Source organism: Bos indicus, chromosome X (assembly GCF_029378745.1).
Source record: "Bos indicus isolate NIAB-ARS_2022 breed Sahiwal x Tharparkar chromosome X, NIAB-ARS_B.indTharparkar_mat_pri_1.0, whole genome shotgun sequence".
Lineage (NCBI taxonomy): Eukaryota > Metazoa > Chordata > Mammalia > Artiodactyla > Bovidae > Bos > Bos indicus.
Genome location: NC_091789.1, coordinates 121,782,413 through 121,791,169, shown reverse-complemented (window position 1 = coordinate 121,791,169; position 8,757 = coordinate 121,782,413). Strand labels below are relative to the sequence as shown.

Here is an 8,757-nt window from a genome sequence, read left to right as displayed (position 1 = left end):
AGGACCCCCACCCTCCAGAATGGAGGGGGTTATCCTCAAGGACTGGCCCACTGCTCCTCAGCCCCAGGAAGCAGGCGGCAGGGCTGGCAGGCTGCAGCCTGAGTCTCAATTATTTTGACAGAGTTCTCAAGAGGACAGGGTGATCAGATCAGGAGTCCTCTGGGTTTGTAGAGCAGTGCCCACATGGAAACCTGCAGAGTGGGCCTTCTTAAAGACCGAGTGGTGCCTCCCTGCTGTGGGCACTCACACCCACTCATTCTCTCTCCTCTCTGCACAGATCACGTGCTGTTCTACCTGCACTCCTGCCTGTTGTCCTGACCACAGTCACCATGCCTCAGGGTAAGAAGGCTAAGTCCCACACCTGTGAGAAACGCCGCCAGGCTCAGCATGGCACCCAGGATCTGAGGGGCACTCAGGTCACTGCCACCACGATGGAAGCACTCTCATCTTCCTCCAGTCCTGGTCCTGGGGTTGATGCTAAGGGAAAGTCTGGTGCTAGGTCTTGTAACCATCTCAAGAGTCCTCAGGGGGCCATGGCCACCACCACTGTGCCTGCAGGTGTTTCTCCCACAAGATCATCCAAAAGATCCCTTGGGAAAATTGGGAAAAAGCAAAATTCCTCTCAACCCCCTCTCTCCAATGTGCGGTCTGGAAAACACTCACTAACCAGGCAGACAAGTCTGTTGGTGCAGTTCCTGTTACGCATGTGTAAGATGAAAAAGCCCATTAAGAAAGCAAATATGCTGAAAATCATCGATAAAAAGTACCAAAATTGATTCCTCAGAATCCTCAAAAGTGCTTCTGACAGGATGGAGGTGGTATTTGGTATTGACGTGAAGACAACACTGCCAAGCATTCTTATGTCCTTGTCAGCAAGATGAATCTCGCCCGCAATGGGATCGTGCACCGTGGCAGGGGTTTTCCCAAGACCGGTCTCCTGATGAATCTCCTCGGTGTGATCTTCATGAAGGGCAACTGTGCCCCAGAGGAAGACATCTTGGATTTCCTGGGTAAGATGAATATCTATGCTGGGAAGAGGCATTTCTTATTTGGGGAGCCCAAGAAGCTCATCACCCAAGATTTGGTGCAGCTGAAGTATTTGGAATATCGGCAAGTGCCCGGCAGTGATCCAGCATGCTATGAGCTCCTGTGGGGTCTGAGAGCGCACGCTGAAGCAAGCAAGATGAGAGTCCTGGAGTTCCTGGCCAGGATTAACCACTTGGATCCCAGTGCCTTCCACTTTGGGTATGAAGAGGCTTTGAAAGATGAGGAAGAGAGGGCCCAAGCTAGCGGATGTCCCAGTGTTCCCCCAGCAGTTCCTTCCACACCTAGTGAAGCTGAGGCAAATTCTGCACTTTGTGGCTCAAGAGAGTAGTCAGTGTTCCAAGTAGTATAGGACTGGACGTCACCGAGGATTCATAGTGTAAAATATCTTGGTGTTTCTGTTCTGTATGGGGAATTTAGAAAGAAACTTGTGTTTTTAAGTTCTCTACTTTTCTAATGCTGCTCCTAAATGAAAGCTTACCTAGCTTATAATCTAAGTGTATGAATGACATCAGTCACACTTTTATTGGTCTTAAGGATAAGAGTTTTTCTGTTGTGTAAAGCAAATGGGGAAGCTTCCATCTTATTTAGTAAGCCAGTTCAAGACAAAATGGCATTGCAATATGTTATTTCCTTGAAAATATTAAAAAGTTAAGCAGTAAAATATGTGGGATCAAGAAACATAGGAAAAGTAAGATGGTATTTGGATTCCTCATGCCTTGTACTCTGTGTTTTACAAAATTATAAACAACAGTATACACTTGGTTAATTCAAAATGTAGAATTAAATTCTAATAATTTCAACCTCATGCTCACAGGCTTATTTATTCCCTAAACATGAACTGAGCCTCTGCTCATAGTAGGCTCCATGCTAGTACTTGGAGAGCTGAGAAAAAGATCTAGCCACTGACCATAAAATTACAGAGGCGAGAAGCAGCTGTCATGCAAAGGAAATGGTGACATGACAGCAGTCAAATGTGAATTCCCTGATGCAAGGGAGTGGTGGGCCTTGGGAAAATAGAAGTCCTTAAGTGGGAAGTAATTATAAGTTGTGTGCATGGCGGGCTGGATGAGGTTGTGGCAATCGTGACCAGGGACCAGGTTCTCACATGGTGGGCCACACAGTTTAAAGACAAAGCCTGGGATGGGAAACTGCCCTTAACAGTTACAGGCACACTTCACTCTGTTGCATGTTATGTTATTGTATTTCACAGGTACTGCTTTTCTTTTCTTTGTTCTTTTTCTTTACCAAATTGAAAGTTTGTTAGTCAACCTTGCTTCCAGCAAGTCTTTCGGCTCCATGTTTCCAACATCGTTTGCTCACTTCATGTCTGTGTGTCACGTTTTGATACCTCTTGCAATGTTCACACCCTCAGCAGCAAAAATGATGGACTCAGTGAAGGCTCAGATAATGGTTAGCATCTTTTTTCTTTCAGCAAAGAGGTGTTTCTATTTAAGATATCTATATTGTTCTGAGGCATAATGCTATTGCCCACTTAATAGCCTACAATATAGTGTAAACATAAGTTTTATGAAAGTACTGGGAAACCAAAAGTTTGTTGTGACTCAATTGTGATATTGACTGTCCTTCAGGGGTTGGGAACCAAACTTGCAGGATTTTCTGGGTCTCCCTGTGCTTTGGGATTGTGAGTAAATCAGACAGAAATCGCGTGAACCTGGCGTGGAATGTATCCTGTAGCTCTTGTTCCGGTGCAGGCAAGCAATGTGCAGATTAGATGTTTTATTCACGTTGCCTTCTCTCCAGAGAGTTTCTGAGAAATCAGGGTGAGGTCTCCACGGCGGCTGCAACCCTAGAGCGCACGACGCGCAGGAGCACAATCCGCCGCCGCTAGCACCTCTACCCTGGCCTCGCGCCCCTGTCGCCCTTTGTGGACGCCGGCTCGCCGGTGCAGTCGGATGCGCCGCGGCAGCCCTGGGCCCCGGTTCAGAGGCTTCTGGCAGAGAGGAGGCGGCCCGCCCGGCCAGGGACCCTGCGCGAGGTGGTGGCCGGCCGAGGGGCTGCGTAGTCCCCGCCCGGCCAGGCCCAACCGGGCCCTGAACAGAGACAAGGCGGGGCATTGTTGATGCACTGACGGACCTCAGCAGCCCTGGCATGACCTCAGGGAACGGAAACTCTGCCTCCAGCATCACTGGCACTGCCCCCAAGAATGGTGGGACGCTTGTCTCTGCTGGTGGGGAATCTCAAGAAGTATGCACACGGGTTCTTGCCTGAGAAACTTCCGCAGCAGGACCATACCACCACCACTGACTCAGAGATGGAGGAGCCCTATCTGCAAGAATCCAAAGAGGAGGGTACTCCCCTCAAACTCAAGTGCGAGCTCTGTGGCTGGGTGGACTTTGCCTACAAGTTCAAGCGTTCCAAGCACTTCTGTTCCATGGCTTGTGCAAAAAGGTACAACGTGGGGTGCACCAAACGAGTGGGGCTTTTCCACTCAGACTGGAGCAAGGTGTAGAAGGTGGGAGCCACGACCCACAACCACTGTCAGGCCAGCAAAGCCAGTCTGCCGACACTTACCAAGGATACCAAGAAGCAGCCAACAGGCACCATACCCCTTTCAGTTACCGCTGCCCTGCAGCTAACACACAGCCAGGAAGACTCCAGCCGTTGCTCAGATAACTCAAGTTATGAGGAACCCTTGTCCCCCGTCTCAGCCAGCTCGTCCACCTCCCGCTGGCGACAAGGCCTGCGGGACCTGGAGCTCCCTGACATGCACATGCGGGACCTGGCGGGCATGGGACACCACTTCCTGTCAAGTGAGCCCACCATGTGGTACGTGGACGATGTCTACGAATTCATCCGCTCTCTGCCAGGCTGCCAGGAAATCACAGGGGAGTTCCGTGGCCAGGAGATCAATGGGCAAGCTCTGCTGCTGCTCAAGGAGGACCACCTGATGAGTGCCATAAACATCAAGCTGGGGCCTGCCCTCAAGATCTACATGCGCAGCAGCATGCTCAATGAACAGGGCCAGTGGAGGGAAGGGCCCCCCCCACCCCCTGCGCTGTGGGGCGTGGCTGGGGAGGAGGTCTCCGGACCTCCTTGGTGACTCTCAGGGGCCTTTCTTTCTGTGGGAGGGGCAGAGAGGTAGGTGGCACAGAAGATGGGGCTTTATGCTTGTAAATATTTGAATGCACTGGCTTCCTCCAAAGTCCCACGACTCTAGCCCCACTTTTCTTCCCCTCTTTCTGTCCCCCACTCCAGGGGGTATGTGGTCAGGCCTCCCAACCTGAGTTGGGTCACTTCCCAGGGCAGCCGTCGGGCCTGGAGAGAGGCCTCGGAAGCCCTCGCCTGCCTTCTTCCTCTTCTTTCTCGGGGCCCAGATCGCTCTTCCATTGCCAGCTTCTCCCACTTCAGCCTGTTACTGAAGCCGCCAGAAGGGTTCTCCCCCCTCACCCCTGCAGGTGGAGGGAGAGAAGCTGGGCCCGCTTTGGCCACACCTGCTAGTACAGCCACCTTAACGCTATGTGTGTGACTGTGTGGGAGCCTGGACTGACTGACAGGCCGAGAGCCCCCCTGGCATCTCCAGGTGTTTTGTAACAAACAGCCACTTAGTGCTTTGTCCTGGACTCCACTCAGCCTCGGGATGGGGAATAGGAAAAAGGGCTGCCCCGGTGCAGAGGCAGGATCAGAAAGCGATGCAGGTTAGCAGGAGATTTTCCTTTCCAGATTGTCGTGGTGTCTCTGCAGCCCTTTCCTGCACTGTGACGCCCCCTGCCCCGACTGCCCTGCTGTGTCACAGACGGCATTAAGGAAGCTGCCAGTGGGCTGGGCCAAGCTGCGCCTCCTGGTCTTGCCTGTCCACTCACCCTGAGAGCCCAGTGGTGGGGCCCAGAGAACGTCCAAGGGCGGAAGAGCTGGAGTGACCGCTGAGGTGAAGAAGGCAGCCTTCGGCCTCGGCTCCCACACTTCTTTGCTTCTGTAACTTGCTGGCAGCAGTGTGAGCTGCCGATGGAGGAGGCAGGGCAAGAAGGGCAAGGGCCGGCCTCTGATCTGCCCTGCACACTGCTTGCTCCCGGGGAAGAGTTGGACTCTCCCCAGGGGAGGGTGGGTGCCCTTCTCAGTTCGTTCTATTCCCCACTCATACCCCCAGGCAGGGTTGGAAATGAAGGACTTTTTAAACCTTTAAAAAAAAAAAAAATACGTAAAATCCATTCCTTCTGTGCCTTTCTCCCCTGGGGATGCCTTTCTGTGATCCTGAAGAGCTATTTTTCACCTGCAGGGAGAGGGTAGGTCCCTGGGCTGGTAGGGGGATGACCACCTTAACTGGACAGCATATCCTCCACGCTTTGCGGTGTCATTTGAGGGCACACTCAGCCCCGGTTCAGATCCCACCTGTTCTTCATGGGTATTCCTTGGGAGTGCAAGGTTCCAGGGCCCCTTAACCTCTGAGCCTCCCCGACCCACCACTGCCGCTGGGGAGACAGGACGCTATTCGTCAGGAATACCTGGCCCACCGGAGGCAGAGCCCAGAGCTCCCCACCCTCACACACACACCTGTGGTGCGTGCGGCTCCGTGTCCAGCACCGCCCTTGGGGTAACTCTGCCTCACTCAACAGCTGAGCATTCTTTGGATGCTGGAATAGCAAACTGTTAGGAGAGTCTCTGCCTCAGGAGGCAATTGCCTAAGCCTCGAATAAAGAAGAGGCCTTCCAAACACAGGCTGCTTGTGCACTCAATTAGTCTGTAACAGAGGGGCCCAGGGAGACTGATTAGCAGGGACCTTTTAAGAACTAATACCCACATCTTGATGACAACTGCGGAAAACCTTTAAGATGTAACTACTTCCTGGAGGAAGAGGAGAAACAAACAACTGACTAGTTGACCACCCCCAAGATGGAGCTAGGACTTGGGAAGTCTGGTCTGCAGAAGGTCAGGAATGGCTAGCCAGACCAGGGCCAGCATGGGACCCTGGGCTGAGGGGGAGTGGGGATGGTCCCCCAGGAAGACCCCCATATTGCCCACCCCACTCCAGGGCAGGGGAGTGGGCCACTGTGGCCCGTGCAGCTTGGCGAGTCCATGCTGGACCTCGACTTTCGCTTTCTGGAAGACAAAGCCAGGCCCAGCCAGAGTCTGTCCTTGTATGTGAGGTGGGAGAGGGAGCTGAAACTCCTGAAAGAGGATAGGGTGGATCTGCAGGGTTGACTGACACAGGTAAATACACCCCTGCTGTCTCTTCACTCTGGGTGGAAGGCCTCAGTCTGAAGGGTGCTTCCTTCAACATATATTCGCTCCTGATGTTCATGCCTTACATAGAATTTTGCAAAACTTTTGATTGTGACCGACAGTTTGTTCCCCACACTCATATATGTACTGAGATGTATGTAACTGAAGCAAAACAGAATAATACCTACCCTGATGTATAAAAATAAAAAAAGAAATCAGGGTGACAGTCCTCTGAGGTGGGATGATGCCCAGAATCCGCTAGAATGGCACACTCTTTCCTCGCTGGGCATAACTGTCAGCTTTTAGGTTGTGAATATTTTTTAAATCTACAGTTCCTTCTCATTCACCCTCCCATAGCCCCTGGCAACCACCACTCTACTGTCTGTTTCTTTGACTTAGACCATTTTAGATTCCTCATGTAAAGGACATGCAGTATTTGTCCTTCTGTGTCTGGCTTATTTCACTGTACCATAATGTCCTCTAGATTTATCCACGCTGTCATGACTAGACAGGTTAGCTTCTTTTTAAGGCTGAATGATATTCCATTGTATGTATATTTTACTTATTTATCCATTCATCTGTCACTGGACAGGTAGGCAACTTCCCTGTCGTGACTATTGTGAGTAGTGCTGCAGTGAACATGGGAGTGCAGAGCGCTCTTCAAGGTCCTGATTTCAGTTCCTGTGGATAGTAGTGGAATTGCGGAAAGTATTATGTGATATTTTTGATTTTTTGACGAACCCCTATACTGTTTTCCATACTGGCTGTACCAATTTACATTCCTACCAGCAGTGTTGAATGTGTATAGTTTACTAAGAAACTTGCAAACTGTCTTCCAAAGTGGTTCTCCCATTTTGCATCACCACCACCAAGGAATGAGAGTTCTTGTTGATTCATATCTTTACCAGCATTTGGTGTTTTCAGTCCTTTGGATGTTAGCCATTCTGAAAGGCATGTCGTGGTATCTGCTTGTTTTTTTTTAATTTGCAGTTCCATAATGGTATATGATGTGGAGCATCTTTTCATATGCTTGTTTGACATCTGTGTTTCTTCCTTGGTGATGTATCTATTCATATCTTTTCTCCATTTTTTATTAGATGTTAGTTTTCTTCTTATGAATTTTAAGAATTCTTTGTATATTTTAGATTAGAGCTTTCATCAGATATATCTTTTGCAAATATTGTCTCCCAGACTATGGCTCATCTTGTTCTCTTGATGGTGTATTTTTACAGAGCAGAAGTTTAAAGAGAATGGAATCTAGCTTATCAATTATTTCTTTCACGGATCCCCATCACTTTTTTCTTTGATGATCTTTTGTTGATCGATTGATTTGCTATGTGGCACATGGGATCTTAATTCCCCAACCAGGGTTTGAACTGACACCCCTTGCACTGGAAGCACAGTTTGTGTGTGTGTGTGTATGTGTGTGTGTGTGTTGAGGAATAGCAAATTAACAATATTGTGACAGTTTCAGGTGGACAGTGAAAGGACTCAGCCATACATATGCACATGTCCACTCTCCCCCAAACTCCCTTCCCATCAATACTGCTACATAACACATAACCAAAATAATTAAGAGTGATAAATAAAGGAGACAAATAGATAATGCTCAGTAACCATATGGTAATCTGCATGTGCAAAATCAGATACCCTCAAGTGATCAAGGGCTTACAAGATTATCTGGTGCTATCCTTCTATGTAGAAAGTAAATATTTTATTATTTGTACTAAAAATATTTTTTTCAATTTATTCTTTGGCTGTGCTGGGTCTTAGTTGTGACACTCAGGACCTTTGCTGCCATGTCTGCAGGCTCTTTAGTTGTGGCATGTGAGATATTTAGTTGTGGCACATGACCTCTTGGTTGTGATATGTGGGATCCAGTTACCTGACCAGGGATTGAACCCAGGCCCCCTGCATTGGGAGCACAGAGTCTTAACCATTCAACCAACAACAGGAGGGTACTGAAAGTAAAGATTTTTAAACTGCCCTAAATCCGGCGGCTCAGATAGCAAAGAATCTGCCTGCAATGCAGGAGACCTGAGTTCAATCACTGGGTTGGGGAGATCCCCTGGAGGAGGGCAACCCACTCCAGTATTCTTGCCTGGAGAATCCCCATGGACACAGGAGCCTGGCAGGCTGCAGTCCATGGTGTTGTAAAGTGTCAGATATGACTGAGCAAATAAGCAGACACCCTAATCTGGCTGAAGAGAAGGAATATATCAGCTCTTTTTCTCTGACAGCATAACATCTTTCCTGAGTTCCTTGATTTCTGCTGCATGTTCCTAATCTTAGATTACTTTTGGGACCAAGACCTGTTTTCTCCAACATTTTCTAGAGGTTAACTGTTCAATGTCTGTAGGAATATGCATTTCCCAGGAAGCCTTTAATCAAGTGACAGATGCTGATATGGGAACCTCCATGAAGGAGGGTTGAGGAGACAATCACTGCTGAATAGAGTGGTCATCCAAAGACTAAGAAGAGGAATATTAGATCAGTAGAAGGCAGAGACCCAGGTTGTAGTAGATGTAGATT

At 49.2% G+C, this 8,757-nt stretch overlaps 2 pseudogenes; both read left to right on the top strand.

The window, feature by feature from the left end:
* The first annotated feature begins 287 nt into the window (after positions 1-287).
* LOC139181404 (melanoma-associated antigen B3-like) lies at positions 288-1,403 on the top strand (annotated as a pseudogene).
* A 1,326-nt stretch (positions 1,404-2,729) lies between these two features.
* Positions 2,730-4,108, top strand: LOC139181587 (polyhomeotic-like protein 2 pseudogene; annotated as a pseudogene).
* Positions 4,109-8,757: the final 4,649 nt, after the last annotated feature.